The sequence below is a fragment of the Molossus molossus genome, unplaced genomic scaffold (assembly GCF_014108415.1).
Source record: "Molossus molossus isolate mMolMol1 unplaced genomic scaffold, mMolMol1.p scaffold_m16_p_2, whole genome shotgun sequence".
Lineage (NCBI taxonomy): Eukaryota > Metazoa > Chordata > Mammalia > Chiroptera > Molossidae > Molossus > Molossus molossus.
In genome coordinates this window covers 27,455,514-27,470,178 of record NW_023425355.1, presented here as the reverse complement: position 1 = coordinate 27,470,178, position 14,665 = coordinate 27,455,514, and the positions used below count along the sequence as shown (strand labels likewise).

At 40.0% G+C, this 14,665-nt stretch overlaps 1 protein-coding gene across 3 annotated transcripts in view; it reads left to right on the top strand.

Moving 5' to 3' along the window:
* The first annotated feature begins 4,230 nt into the window (after window positions 1-4,230).
* Window positions 4,231-14,665, top strand: part of SYTL4 (synaptotagmin like 4) — a 118,287-nt gene continuing 107,852 nt past the window's right edge. For 2 of the 3 annotated variants that reach the window (XM_036270647.1, XM_036270645.1), the window contains exon 1: window positions 4,240-4,340. The gene's annotated coding sequence lies outside the window, so the exon portion shown is untranslated. Of the gene's footprint in view, window positions 4,341-4,757; window positions 4,901-14,665 lie in introns of all 3 variants that reach the window. The other variant, XM_036270646.1, reaches the window with a different exon arrangement.

Below are 14,665 nucleotides of genomic sequence, written 5' to 3'. Positions count from 1 at the left end.
GTAGTGGGCATATGCTTGTTGTTAATTATTCATTATACATTTATGTATTTTTGAAATATTTAATATTATTCTAAAAGAGCAATTGCTCGCCCTGGCCGGTTTGGCTCAGCGGTTAAAGCATCGGCCTGCGGTCCTGAGAGACCCGGGTTCGGTTCCCGCTAAGGGCATGTACCTCGGTTGCAGTTTGTCCCCGGGCCTGGTCAGTCGTGCGGGTGGCAGCCACTCGATGTGTTCCTTTCACATCGATGTTTCTCTCTCTCTCTCTCTGGTCCTCTCTCTCTCTCCGGTCCTCTCTCTCCCTCCCACTCTACCTGAACAAAAAATGGAAAAATGTCCTCGGGTGAGGATTAAAAAAATAATAATAAAAAATAAAAGAGCAATTGCTCAATACTGAGGCATCCTGTTACCTAGGGCTGAATTAAAACTCCATCTTATCAGTTTGCACTAGGCAGAATTACCTCAACGTGGTAAAACCAAACCACTCATTGAATCAAATTCACTGTGGGACAGGAGCTTACATACTATACATAGGATAATAATCCATAAGTTCCTGTTTACATTATTGCACAGGATGGTGCCTGGGTTTGCTCACATTGAAGCCCTCACAATATTTGGCATAAAAATATAAGCACAGACCCTTGTGGCAAACATAGAGGATCAAACAGAAATGGACAGCAGTTTGCAAAGCATAAAATCTTTGTAAACAGGCCATTGACTAACTTTGTTTTTGTTCATTATTTATGTTTATTTTTATGTATTTGCAGCTGGTTCAGCGATGCTGTCTTGGAGTAAAGGAGTCAGAGCCTCACACATCCTCATTAATGAAGTGGCCTTTGGAGAATGAGAAACTGCACATGTATAAAGAAGTAAAAACGTGAAATAATATCTGGAAATTTTTCTGTGGAATAAGAAGATTGAACTAAATGTTTCCTGCAGTCCTTTCTGGCTGAGGGTATTTCCAGCTCCTGCTAAGCACCACCTACATAGAAGGAGCAGAGAAATGCTTAGTCTGAGTTCATATAGGCCAGGTTAAGAAGGTGAAAACATTCAAAGCCCAAGGCTGAACAGAGAGGCCCTGAGGATGGACCTGGCAAAGCTAGGGAGAACAAAATGATTTCCTTTTTGAAGTGGCTTCTTTGCACTTCAGGGTGTGGGCAGGGTATTGAAGGATTCAAGTATGGAATAAAACACTTGATAGACCCTGGGAGCTGAATTTTGCTGTTTTGTCCCCTAAAATTAAAATTATTTATTATTTCTCTATTAAAGAGTTTAAAAAAATATGTTTTATATCATCAAGGCTATACATGCTCATTATAAGAAAGTGGAAAAATACAGAAAAGTAGGAGGAATATGAAAATTCATTTAGTTCCACCACCTAGAGACAGCCACCATTAATATTTTGCATATTTCTTTCTAGCCTTTTTTCATGCATTTCTATTAATTGTGGTGATCACATTTTACATTAAATGTTGTATGCTACTTCCAATTAATATTAGACATAAGCATTTTCCTGTCATTATGAACTATGTAAATACTCTGGTCTCCACTATCTGCCATTTTGTTTTCTATGGTTTCAGTTATCTGCAGTCAACCACAGTCTGAAACTATTAAATGAAAAATTCCAGAAATAAACAATTCATAAGTTTTAATTGTGTGCCAGTCTGAGTAGTGTGATGAAATCTCATGCTGTCCTGCTCCATCCCACCCAGGATGTGAATGATCCCTTGTCTAGTGTATCTACACTGTATACACTACCTGCCCATTATTAATATCTGGCTGTCTAGGTTATCAGTTCAACTGTCATGGTATTGCAGTGCTTGTGTTCAAGTAATCCTTATTATACTTAATGGCCTCAAAGTGCAAAAGTAGTAATGCTGGCAATTCAAATATACAAAAGAGAAGCAGTAAAATGCTTACTTTAAATGAAAAGGTATGTATGTATAAAGGAAAATAGTATATATAGAGTTCAGTACTATTTGTGGTTTCAGGCATTTCCCGGGGGTCTTGGAATGTATCTCTCATGGATAAGGAGAGACTACTGTGTCAGTTTTATTGGCTATATAATATTCCATTGTACAACTACAGTAATTTACTTAACCATTGAACCATGTGATTTGCCCCCTAGTATTTGGTTACTCCAAGAAATACTGTGATTAACATTATTTCACAAAAATTCTGTGAAATATACGTTCATTCATTATATAACTATTAGTGAGGCCTACTATGTGTCAGGGGCTATGGTAGGGGCCAAGATTCTGCCTTGGTGTTTTATATTGAGATAAGAAATACTGGAGGAAGAGAAAATTTAAGAGAAAATATGGTGGGTTCCTCTTTGGATGTGTTGAGTTTGAAGTGCCTGTAAGGCATCCAAGTGGAGATGTCAAGAAAGCAGAGCTCAGTGGCAAGGTCTAGATAGAGATATAAAATTACAGTTGTGGCCATATAAATGGTAATTAAAGCCAAATGAGTGAAAGAGATCATTAAGGAGAGAGTATATGTAACCTCACCTTGAGACTATCAATTTTAGAGGTTAGATAGTAGAGTGGAATCTACAAAGGAGACTGAGGAGAGGGCAAAAGAGTAGGAGGAAAGCAGAAGAGTACGGTGTCATAAATGCCACAGGAAGACTTTCAAGGAGAGAGAAATGGATAACAGCATTAAATGTAGGGGAGAGGTCAAGCCAGATAAGGACTGAAAGTGCTTTATTTACTTATTTATTTGTTTGTTTATTGGCATGGTTGGGTATCTTTTTTTAAAATCTTTATTGTTGAGAGTATTAGAGATGTCCTCCCCACTTTTTCCCCCATTGACCCCTTCACCTTATTTCCGCCCTACCCCAGGCCTTCATCACCTATTGTGTGTGTCCATGGGCAATGCATATATGCATATAAATTTTTTTGCTAATCTCTTCCCACCCCCCACACCCCCCTTTCCTCTGAGATTCATCAGTCTGTTCCATGTTTCCATGCCTCCGGTTCTATTTTATTCATGAGTTTATTTTATTCATTAGATTCTACATATAAGTGAAATCAGGTGATATTTATCTTTCTCTGACTGGCTTATTTTTCTTAACATAATAATCTCTAGGTTCCTCCACACTGTCTCAAAGGGTAAGAGAGCCTTTTTTTTTTTTTTTTTTTTTTACAGCTGCATAGTATTCCATTGTGTAAATGTACCATTTTTTTTCAACTCATCTACTGATGAGCACTTAGGCTGTTCCCAGATATTTGTTGAGCACAGTTTCAGTGGAGTGATTGGGAAGGGAGCCAAATTGCTGAGTGACAGAAAGGTAATGTAGATTTCAAATGAACCTGTAAAGTACATTTTCAATAAATTTGCCCATAAAGAGGAGCTGGGAAGGTATCTACTGTGTAGGGAGGACTTTTTTTTTAAAGATGCTAGAGACTTGAGTATGTTTAATTGCTGATGACATTTGAGAGGGACTTGGGCTTGACTAATGGGTGATGAGAAGAAGGGAGGGAAAGAGTGGAAGGGAGGAGGAGAAGGGGAGAGGAATCTACAATTAATGGGTAGGTATGAAGATTTTAATGTATATTGATATATATTGTTCACATGCTTTCTAACAGGGTTTTTAAACAACATACATTCCCACCAGCAATTATGAGACAGCTTGTCCAGTGGCCACTTTGTCATCATTAAGTGTTATAAAAACAAACAAAAATACCTTTGCCAAAGAATCTCATTATTATTGTAATTTGCTCTTCTTTGATAAATAGTGAGTTGAATGTTTTATCAGTTGTGTCTGTGTGTAAATTTAGTCTTATGTCATTTTCCCAAAACGTTTCTATTTTACACATTTTTCTTTGCCATGAAAGACAGAAAGTCAAAGGTTCAGAATGGTATCATATTTTATCTCCGCAAATTATATGGTCTAGAGTCTTCATCTTCCTAAAAGTACAGGACAGTTTGACAACTTTTGGCTCAGTTGAGCGACAGAGGCAGGTAATTTAACATCTGAGAGGGTGACTACAGATGGAAGTGAAAGCAGGTTATGATCTAGTCTTAGATCCCTATCCTTAGTTCTCAAGCTCCCTTTCCTAACCCGAGAGGTCATCCTTCTAGTGATTTAAGGCTCTGGCTCCCAGAGCTCCCCTCGGAGTGGCACGGTCCCCTACTAAAGAGCCCTGAACGCTGTGCGGCCCCTTTAAGAGTCCAGCTCCTCCCCGCTCCAGGGAAAGTTGCAGCTTTTTCCGCCTCCCTGGAGGGTGAGAAGGGCCGGCCGCCTGAGCCAGGTTGCAGTTTTCTCGGAGCTGTAGACCCTGCCTTGAATCCGACACTGGAACGTCTCGCCCTCTCGTGGCACCTGTTGCAGGTGACAGGTAGGTCTGCGGCCAGAGGCCGCCCCTATGGCCCCGGTCTGGGGCCCCTCCTGGGCCCCCAGCCCCTCTTCACTGCGCCCCCACCCCCATCTCAGGGACCTTTTCCTTACCCTACACTCTTCGCTCTCCCAGCCTTTCTTGTCCCCTTTCCCCTACCTGCCTCTCCAGACTGCAAGCCCCAAGTCTTCACTCCCGTCTGTTTGGGGCGGTCCCTCCCCACCAGTTGGCTTTCTCCCGGGCCCCTTCCTTAGCCCAACAGTCGCTAACTCGGGCTGTGCCCCTCTGTGTCCTCTGACTCGCCTCGCGCGTAGTGGCCGGAGTGGCCGACTTTTCCCGCCTGCGGGAGCTGGGGCACGTCCCAAGAGTCGGCCCTGGAGCGGGGGTGGGGCCGAGTTCCTAGCGGGAACTGTGTCCTAGGAGGCGTCGAGTCACCTTTTCACCGGTTCCTTTCGCCGCGCCCCGCCGTCGCGCGTGGTCTCCGCTCCTCCGCTCCGCTCCGCTCCGCTTCTTCCGGACGTCGGACGGAATCGGCTTCCCTGGCCCCTGCTGGCCCGCCACAGGTAAAGGCTGCATGCAGGCCAGTTGACCCCAGCCCTACCTTGGTGGACTCCCTCAGCACTTGCGGCTGGGGATCTGGCCGTGCGCTCTGGAGTTTCGAACTGCTTTTACTTACCACCTTTCAAGCAGGGTTCGGGAATTTGCTCCTGAAGGAGGGTCCTCATAGCTCACAGAAAGGGCACAGAACACTTCTGTCTTCTGTGATGGTTTGTAAAGGGGTACATGAAAGCCTCCAGCCCTTAATGTAGAATGAAATGGTTGGTTTTTGATGGTGAAATCATTTGAATAAAATGCTGGTGGCTTGAACAAGTGATCTGTTTCTCATTAACCTTTTCTTCCCAGTACCCTACTTCTTCAGAACCCGAGGACCTAGCATTCCAGAATACAGCTTTTGGCAGAGTTGCCCCTAGACTTTGAACATTTGTGGCAGAAATTAGTCTTTAGTGCACCCTAGATCTCCTATTTTTAACTGGCTTCTTTTCTGCTCTTTCAGGTTCCCACCTCCACCCCTCATAAATTCATTAATATTAAGGCATTAATGACCTAATGTGTTTACCCACTGGGTTGTGGAAAGAACAATGTCTGATGCAGAGTTGAGGCCCTGAGTTTTTTGTTGTAGTTGATTTTTTTTTTTTTTTTTTTTTTTTTTAGCACCTGCTGGAAATTCTAGTAGAAAAAGACCACCAACTTGGCTTGTGAAATTTTTCCTGGAAGGGGGTGAACATTTCTGGTAACACAGTTTCAGGAGACACTCTAGGTCAGAGCCTGCTGAGGAATAATTAGTCTGTGAGTGTATGTAGCATTCCGGATGGTACTCTCTGAGCTTTTCCCCTTAAAGGCTGCTACTTATAATGGTTGTTAGAATCCACTGAACCAGGTGCTGTGATAAGTTCTTGATATAGTTATCTCATATAATCCTCATAACTCTATGCAGTAGACAATACAATTATAACTGTATTGTGATGAAAAGGAGACTCAAAGGTTAAGTGCCTTGCCCCAAATCACTCATCAGATGAGAGGCAGAGCTGGGTCATCTGACTGCACAGCTGTATTCCTATCCCGTCACACCACCTCTGCTGTCTTAGATATTAAGAACACAAAATAGCTCACAAGTGAGGACTAAGTGATTAAAAATTCCCCTTCCAAGCTGAAGCAAACATAAGTTTAGGTCCTTGACTCCACCCTGGATGCACTGTGGAGACTTTGGGTTACTTACCTCACTAGTTTTTTACCCATGTCACCATTTCACTTCCAATAAAGGTTCGATCACCATGTTGCCACTGTATGTACACACCTCTGAGTGTACCCAGCTGAATGTAACATCTGGGCCCTTAGCTTAATAGTAATTGTCCTGAAGTTAAGAATGGGTAACTCTGGACTCTAGGGATGTGTTCCTGACTTAACTTCTTCCTTTCCTGCTGGCTAGGGGAGAAATGAGGATGTGGTATATGAAAAGGATTCCCCAATACCGGGGCCAGAGAGCCTGAGGGGGGCGTGTTTGCTTGTTTTGTGGTGGGATGGATGGAGTACCTTAGGCAGGAAGAGTCTCGGAGAAAATGTCCTCCCTGACCTCATCTCATCTCTGGGCCTTTGCTCAAACTTCTCTTTTTTCTTTTTCTGAAAAGATAAATGGCCACCCATACTTCTCCTGCCATTAATTCCTATTCATCTCTCAAGATTTAGCTCTAAAATAACTTTTGGGACAGCCTTTCTGAATAACACAATTCCTTCCCCTGTGGGTTGCGGCCCCTTTGAAGGTCCAATGACCCTTTCACAGAGGTTGCCTAAGACCATTGAAAAACACATATTTCTGATGGTCTTAGGAACCCAGACATGGCTCCTCTATCCATCTCCAGGTGGGTCCATCCATATGCAGATACGCCCACATACAACATGAGAAATTGTATTAAAGAATCACGGCATTAGGAAGGTTGAGAACCACTGCAAGCAGAAACACCATTTTTCCTGTGTTCTAAACCACTTTTTTCACACCTCAGCAAAGCCCTTAACACCTCTCTTAGTTTTTTTTTTTTTTTTACCTGAAAGGTTGTGATCTCTTTAAGGGCGAGGTCTGGATCTTGGAGCTCCCTTTGTCTTAAGCATGAGAAATTAACAAATATTTTTGCTAAGAACTGGGGATACCGTGCCTACAAGGGTCTGAGGTCTGGTGATGGTGGGATTAAAGTACAAAAGACACCTTTCTGGGCCCCTTGAAATCTGACAGCTAGGAATTTGTACTTAAATGTCCCCTTAATGAGGCCTTCCCTAACCATCCTGTTTAAACTTGCAATCCTTCCTTGAACATTCTATGTGCCCCTTCCTTATTACTCTAATGTATCATAGTGTGTATTTATCCATTTTTTCTTTTTTATTGTCTGTCCCTCGATAATGTAAGTTCCTTGTGGGTAGGATTTTCTGTTTGTTTTATTCACCAGTGAACCCCAGAATCCATAAGAAGGACTGGCACATAGGTGCTTACTAATATTTGTTAAATGAATAAATGAATGAATGAATGACATTACTGTTCTAGGAACTGGCACTTTTTTGTGGACTCCTGGAACTGAAACTAAGTGACCTCTACCTATCACCCAACAGCTGTAAGGTTGCCCTGGACCCAGTTCTTACTGTTTTCCTTCTGCTGAGTTTTGCTTTGACATTGCATTCCTGATAACAACTTTGACCTAGTTGGGAGTACTTCCTCTCTCTCTTTTTAAGGCATGAGTCTCAGAATGGAAACTTCTGAAGTTTAAAGTGGAAATGTAAAGATAGTGTGCTTCTGGTGGGTAGGAAGGGAGGCTGCACTGAGAGGACGGGATGTGGATAGTCAGATGCCTTGAGATGTTTTAGGCATTTAGGCAGTAAGAAGCTGGAGAAAATTACTGTGCAATAGGGAAGTGAACAGCCCAAAAGAATAAAAGATGCCACAAATTAAGCTTCTTGTCTCAAGTCACCCTTAGCTTTTTAAGCTTGAGATAGTTATTGGATTATGAACTTTATGAAAAAGCCATTGCTGAGTGCTACTTGTATAGTACTTGTCTAGTTTTTATTTTTAATTGCTTTTTAGACAGGGAGGAAGTGGGTGGGGAGAGAGAGAGAAAGAGGGTGAGAGAGAAGAGAAGAGAAAAGAAAAGAGAAGGAGAGGAGAAGTGAGAAGATGGAAGGGTGAAGAGGGAAGGGGAGGGATCTGTTGCCACCTCTATCCACCCTGACTAGGGATCAAACCTGCATCTTAGGCATGTGCCCTGACTAGGAATCGAACCCACAAACTTCTGATGCATGGGACCACTCTCCAACCAACTGAGTCTCGCCATCCAGGGCAGTACTTGACTAGTTTAATGTTAGGAGAATTATACTGTGAGTAAACCACACATAACACAAAAGAAAAAAGTACTATTCTATTTAAATGTGCTTTGAAATATTCAGAAAGAAAAAAGGGCCAGAATTCCTTGAAAGACAGACTTAGAAAGAAAGGGGCCCTTGATATGGTGGTAAATATCTGTTTCTTCACTGTTTGATGTGTGAAACTTCTTTGAAACTCAAGTTTGTACAGAAAACTTCTGCTTAGCCCCCTATTCTACTAAATTTATCTCCCCCACCTCTGAACATTGGAGTGACACAGGACTTTTTGACATCCAAAATCTTCCTAGAAGTGCTCATCCAGTCATGTGGCTTTATGTACCATGTCTATATGCACTTGTCACTTGAAAATTTATGTCTTCTACCCAAGCCTTCTAAGTCACAGCCTCATATATCCAATGACCTATTTGACATTTCTACTTGGATGTCAAATAGACATCTCAAATGTAACATGGCCAAAACAAGACTTTTGATTCCTCTCACATCCCTAGCCTCTTCCCTCAATGTCCACTATCTCAGTAAAATGGCACCAACATCCATTCACTTGCCAAACTAAGAACCTAGGGTGACCTTTGATTCCTGTCATTCTCACAACCTCCCAAAATCCAATTCATCAAGTCCCATTGACCTGAACTTCTAAGTGTGTCAGATATTCTGCAAAAATGTATCCATCTCATTTGTCTATCACTCTAGTCTGAGCCACCACAAGGCTGAAATAAATATCTTTGCACAGTGCTCAAGGATATATATAGATATAAGATATACACAAACAAATATTTATGTGGGATAACTTTCTATTAGGAGAATTGTTATGTCAAAGGATATATATTTTAAAAATGTGAACAGACACTGCCAAAGTGACATCTAAGAAGGTTTATACTGTCACCATTGAGAGTGCCTTTTCTTATACCCTTGCTGAGGATGGACATTCTTTTTAATTTTTGCAAGTCTGAAAGGTGAAAAGTAGTATCTAACTGATTTATCTTGTATTTCTCTGATCACTGGCGAAGCTGAGTATCTTTTCATATATATCAGCTATTTGTATTTTTCCTGAGACTTGCTCCTTAATATCTTTTGCACTTTTTTCTTTTGGCTTATATGTTTAATTTGTTTGCAAGAACACTATATTTATTAGGGATATTTACCCACTGCCTGTTATATAGTGCAACATTTTTTAATCTCTAGTCTGTCATATGTCATAACTTTGTTCATGATGTGTATCTCTCTTATAATCAGATAAAACACACTATAAAACATTTAAAAACATGTTAATTAGATTTGGCAATTAGGAGATCAGTGACGACATCAGTGCAGCAGGAGGAGAGAAAGGCAGATTGTAGAGAGTTGGGGAGTAAGCACGGAGAACTGATAAGGAGTATAGTATACACTTTGAAAGGGCTTGGGTATGATGGGAAGGAAAGAGTATTTCTTATAGATGGTCAATAAAATGTTAATTAATTTTGTTTTGTTTTATATATAGGAGAGTGAGCCTATTTATGTGTAGATGGCAGAGAGTTTGATGATGCAAGATTGTTGAGAAAGCAAGAGGATGGGGGCTCCAGAGTGAAAGAGGTGGAAAGACTGGCCTTAGAGAAAGGGAGGTGGCTCTTCCATTGAGACTGGAGGGAAAGAGGCATTGGTGAGGCTATGAAGAAGGAAGGAGCTGTGGGGGGAAAGAATTTTGAGAGAGGTCCCATCTGATGAGAGTGCTGAGAGGTTGGAAAGGCATTTGACAGGGATGGAAAAAGGAGCCCTTTAGAGGTATATCATCCAGATTGCCACATCACAGTGAGCCAAGAAAGGTTTGGATAACTTGAATGTGTCTACCCCAGGTCACTGAACCTGTATCCATTCTGTCCAGCCCTCAGCAAACCAGGTATAGAAACAGAGTGTGGACAGTTTAGTTTGGGGAATATTTCTGGGTGGCTGTGACAGAAATATAAGAAGGCACAAGATTGGACACTGCTGGCAGAATAGTTGAAATGATGGGCCACTGTGGCTTTCATATCTGTAACTATCTAAATCTACCTTGAACTCTAGTAATTCTTAAGACATGGGAAATTTCCGTGGCACCTACACTGTTTCTTGTTTGTAGCTCTATCAATTCAGGCATCAGAATAGCTTTAATATGTATCAGTGTCTTTAAATTATTGCTTTCAATTTATAAGAAAACATGAATTGATTTACTGAGGTCCCTACACTGTGCCAGTTTCTAGGCTAGGTGCTTGTGATAGTGGAGAAGACGATAGACAATGGCCCTTTTTAATGGAACTTATTTCAGCAGGGGAGATATATGTTAAACAATGTATCACATAATCAATAATTTAATCACAACTGTGATAGTTCTCTGAAGTTCAGCTTTTTTAGAAATTAGATTGTTACATTACTTTCTCTAACAGGTTTTACCAATTTATATTTTATTTATTAATTTATTGTTGATACTAATACAAATATCCCCCATTTCCACCCTCCTTTGCCCACCTCCACCCAGCCCCCTGTGTCCATAGGCTATGCATATATGCACATAAGTTCTTTGGTTAATTTCTTCCTGCTCTCCCCTTCCCTCTGAGATCTGTTAGTCTGTTTGATGGTTCTATGCCTCTGGACCTGTTTTGTTCACCAGTTTATTTTGTTCATTAGATTCCACATATAAGTGAGATTATATGGTATTTGTCTTTGTCTGGCTTATTTCACTTAGCATAATAATCTCCAGGTCCATCCATGCTGTTGTAAAAGGGAAGAATTCCTTCTTTTTTTTATAGCCATGTAGTATTTCATTGTGTAAATGTACCACAGCTTTTTTATCCACTCCTCTACTGATGGAAACTTGGGCTCAATGTCAACAATTTACATTTGGAAACAAAGTATGAGAGTACCTCCTACATCTTCCCTCTTTAAAATTGAATACTGTCTTTTTAAAAATTTGCTGAATTGATAGGCAAATATAAAAATTCTATTAGTACTAGGAGTGAAACTTTTACTTTTTTGCATCTAATGGTCATTTGATCTTCCTTCTTTAAGAATTATCTACTCAGCCCTGGCTGGCTTGGCTCAGCGGTTGGAGCATTGGCCTGTGGTCCAGAGAGACCTGGGTTCGGTTTCCGCTAAGGGCATGTACCTCGGTTGCAGTTTGTCCCAGACCCTGGTTGGGTCATGCGGGAGGCAGCCACTTGATGTGTCCCTTTCACGTCGATGTTTCTCTCTCTCTCTCCTTCCCACTCTATTTGAACAAAAAAATGGAAAAATGTCCTCAGGTGAAGGTAAAAAAAAAAAAAGAAAAAAAAGAATTATCTGCTCATGCTCTTTGTCTATTGGATACTTCTTTCTTTGTTTTTAGTACATCTCTCTTTCCATGTTTGAAATCATTAATCACTCTTTTCTTTCTCCTCCCTTAGCTCTGGAACACTAAAATAGATTTCATCCTCTCAGGCCATTCCCTTTTGATCTCCTTTGAACTTCTTTCTAAATTAATTTTTCTTTATTGTTTTAGAGAGAGAGGAAGGAAGAGAGAGATAGAAACATCGATGAGAGAGACCATCAATTGGCCGCCTCTTGCATCTCCCCTCTGGGCATTGGGCCTACAACCTGGGCATGTGCCCTGACTGGGAATCAAACTGGCGACCACTTGGTGCATGGGTCGATGCTCAACCACTGAGTCACACCAGCCAGACTAAACTTCTTTCTTACCTACTTTGGAAATGTTGGTGTGCTTAGAGACTGACTATATTTTTATTATTTAATCCAATAAAAGATAACATATAAGTCTTCTGTTCTCCTCACCATATTCCATTCCCCAGAGGTAACAATATTAAATTTGTTATGTCTTTACAGACTTTTTTCATGCTATATAAATATTTCCTTCTTTCCTTCCTTCTATTCAGTCTTCACATACATATTAAAAAATACAAATGGAATCGTAATATATGTTTTGCAGTGTATTGCTTCCTTAATATTTATGACAAACTTTCAATGTCAGTATATATAGAACTACCTCTTTATTTTTAACAGTGAGATAGTGTTCCATTATATGTATGTACCATAATTTAATCAGTTTTCTATTGGTAGATGTTTAAATTGTTGTATTTTTTTTCTTTGCTGGTTCAAACAGTGAGCGTGCTTATGATATATATTTGTGCATTGACTTGAACATCAGTAGGATACGTTTTTCAAAATGGAATGGCTCTAGAGCAGTTTCAGGGGGGTGGAGGCATAGAATTTTAGACTTTGGTGGGTTGAGAAATGATTGGGATATGAGGAATTGGAGTCAGTGAACATGGACCATTCCTTAGTGAAATTTGGCTCTGAAGAGAGGATAGTAGTAAGGGAAGGGTTGAGATCCAGGGAAGTTTTTTTTGTTTTGTTTTGTTTTTTTAAGTTTAGAAGGGACTTACTTAGATGTCTTTAGAAGCTGATGGCAAGGAAAGGATGATTGATAGAGCAAAGTCCTTACAGGACAGAGTCCGTATGTCAGATGGGAAAGGATCCAGAATGAGGTGGAGGGATTACCCTTAAACAAAAAGAAGGACATTAGTATTGAGAATAACAAAAAGTGATTAGATATAGATGAAAATAGGTTTATAGATTTGACAGCAGGAACTTACCTGAGAGCATTTTTATTTCTCTGTGATGTAAGAGGAAAGATAATCCTCTTAGAGTAGTAGTTGGGGTGGGGCAAGGTTTGGGTTGGAGATTTGAGCTTCTTAAGGAAGGTTTAAAATAGTTATCATGGTGATCAGGAAAGCAAATTAGGACCAGGGAAGCATACTGGGAGTATCAGGCAGTGTTGAGGTGAGGTTAGTGACTAAGAATCACCAGATTGTGATTTTTATTTTCTCCAGTATATCTCAGGAGTCCCAGTCATAAAAGCACAATAGGTGGGCTCTTCTAGGGTTATGTTTCTTATCAGATATTTGCAATGAAAATATGGGTTATTGAGGATATTGACAAGAGTGCAGTTGAAATAATAGAAACTGTCTAGGAAAGGAAATGAAGACAAGAAGGAGTTGACAGGGCAAATGTGGAAGGGTCTGTGGAAAGACAAACCCTCCCCTGTGTGCTCTGAGAACCACTGTGAACAGTCTAGAAGGATAGGGGATTGTAATTGGAATGAAGTCTTTGAATTAGTGATATCAATAGTGGAGAAGTTCTGGGTTATAAACTCTTGGGTGTGGCTGAATGTGATATATGGTATTTTTTATATTGGCTCATTCATTCAACAAATATTTATTGTGTGCACATTATGTGGCAGACAGTGCTCTTGGCACTGAAAGTACAGAGATGAATAAAACAAAGTCCCTTCTCTTATACAGCTTACTCTGTAGTGAGAGAGATAATTCATTTTTATAAAATAAAAGGACATCTTCATTGATATGCTGATTACTCTTGTCGATATCCTCAATAACCCATATTTTCATTGCAAATATCTGATAAAAACATAACCCTAGAAAAGCCCAACTATTTTGCTTTTATGGCTGGGATTCCTGAGATCTACTGGAGAAAATAAAATGTGCAGTTCTATTTAGAATTAATAATAATGCCAAGGTCAAACATTTACATATATGGGGCTAGGAATGCCCATCTAGACATTTTGAGTGCCTTACTTAATTGTAAGTTATATTAACTGAATTATGAAAATTCCTACCTCCTCCCCCCTTAGAACTTTTTAAGGTACTTTTATATGCTATGTCAGAATTGAAGATAAAAAAATATATGCACATGTAATTTAAAATTTTAGCAGTTTTAATACTTTAGTATTTTTAATATTTTAATTTTTTTAAATGTTAGGACACTGCTTCTAGCTGTAGACCAGATGTCAACAATGCATGTACTAATCTGTTCTAGGGATTTGATGTAAAGTGTAAAGTAATAATGGTTAAGCAGGCAGTTTAGGAGGGAAAGAGGGCTTCCAGTATGTTAATATTTTATCTTTATTTTATATTCTCTAATATAGATCAACTCCTTCATATACATATACTCATGTATGTGTTTATTAATATTTTATTTGACAGAAATTAGTATCCTTATTGACCTTAAATAACACCTTAAAAGTATCTGCCATGTATACAGTTCAATTTAAGTTCAACTACAGGTTGGTTGATTGTGTTTAATGTTTCTGTGGCCATAGCTAGATCCCTAAAATTAAAAAAGAAACCAAATGCGTGAAATCACAGTTGTGTGTGAACATGGGTTGAATTAGTCATGAACCATCATGGTTTCTCTTTTAAGGGGACTGTGTGGGTGATATTTAGGTGAAGTAGCCTGCAAGAAAGAATTAGATGGTAGCTAGAGTTCAGTTTAGAAATCTCCACCATCTGTGACCCTGGCACGAGAAGAGGGTCTCTTGAGAAGAGGGGCTGCTGATTTATCAAAGCTTGTTGACTAAGGAAAGATAATGGTGTTCTGCTGTGATG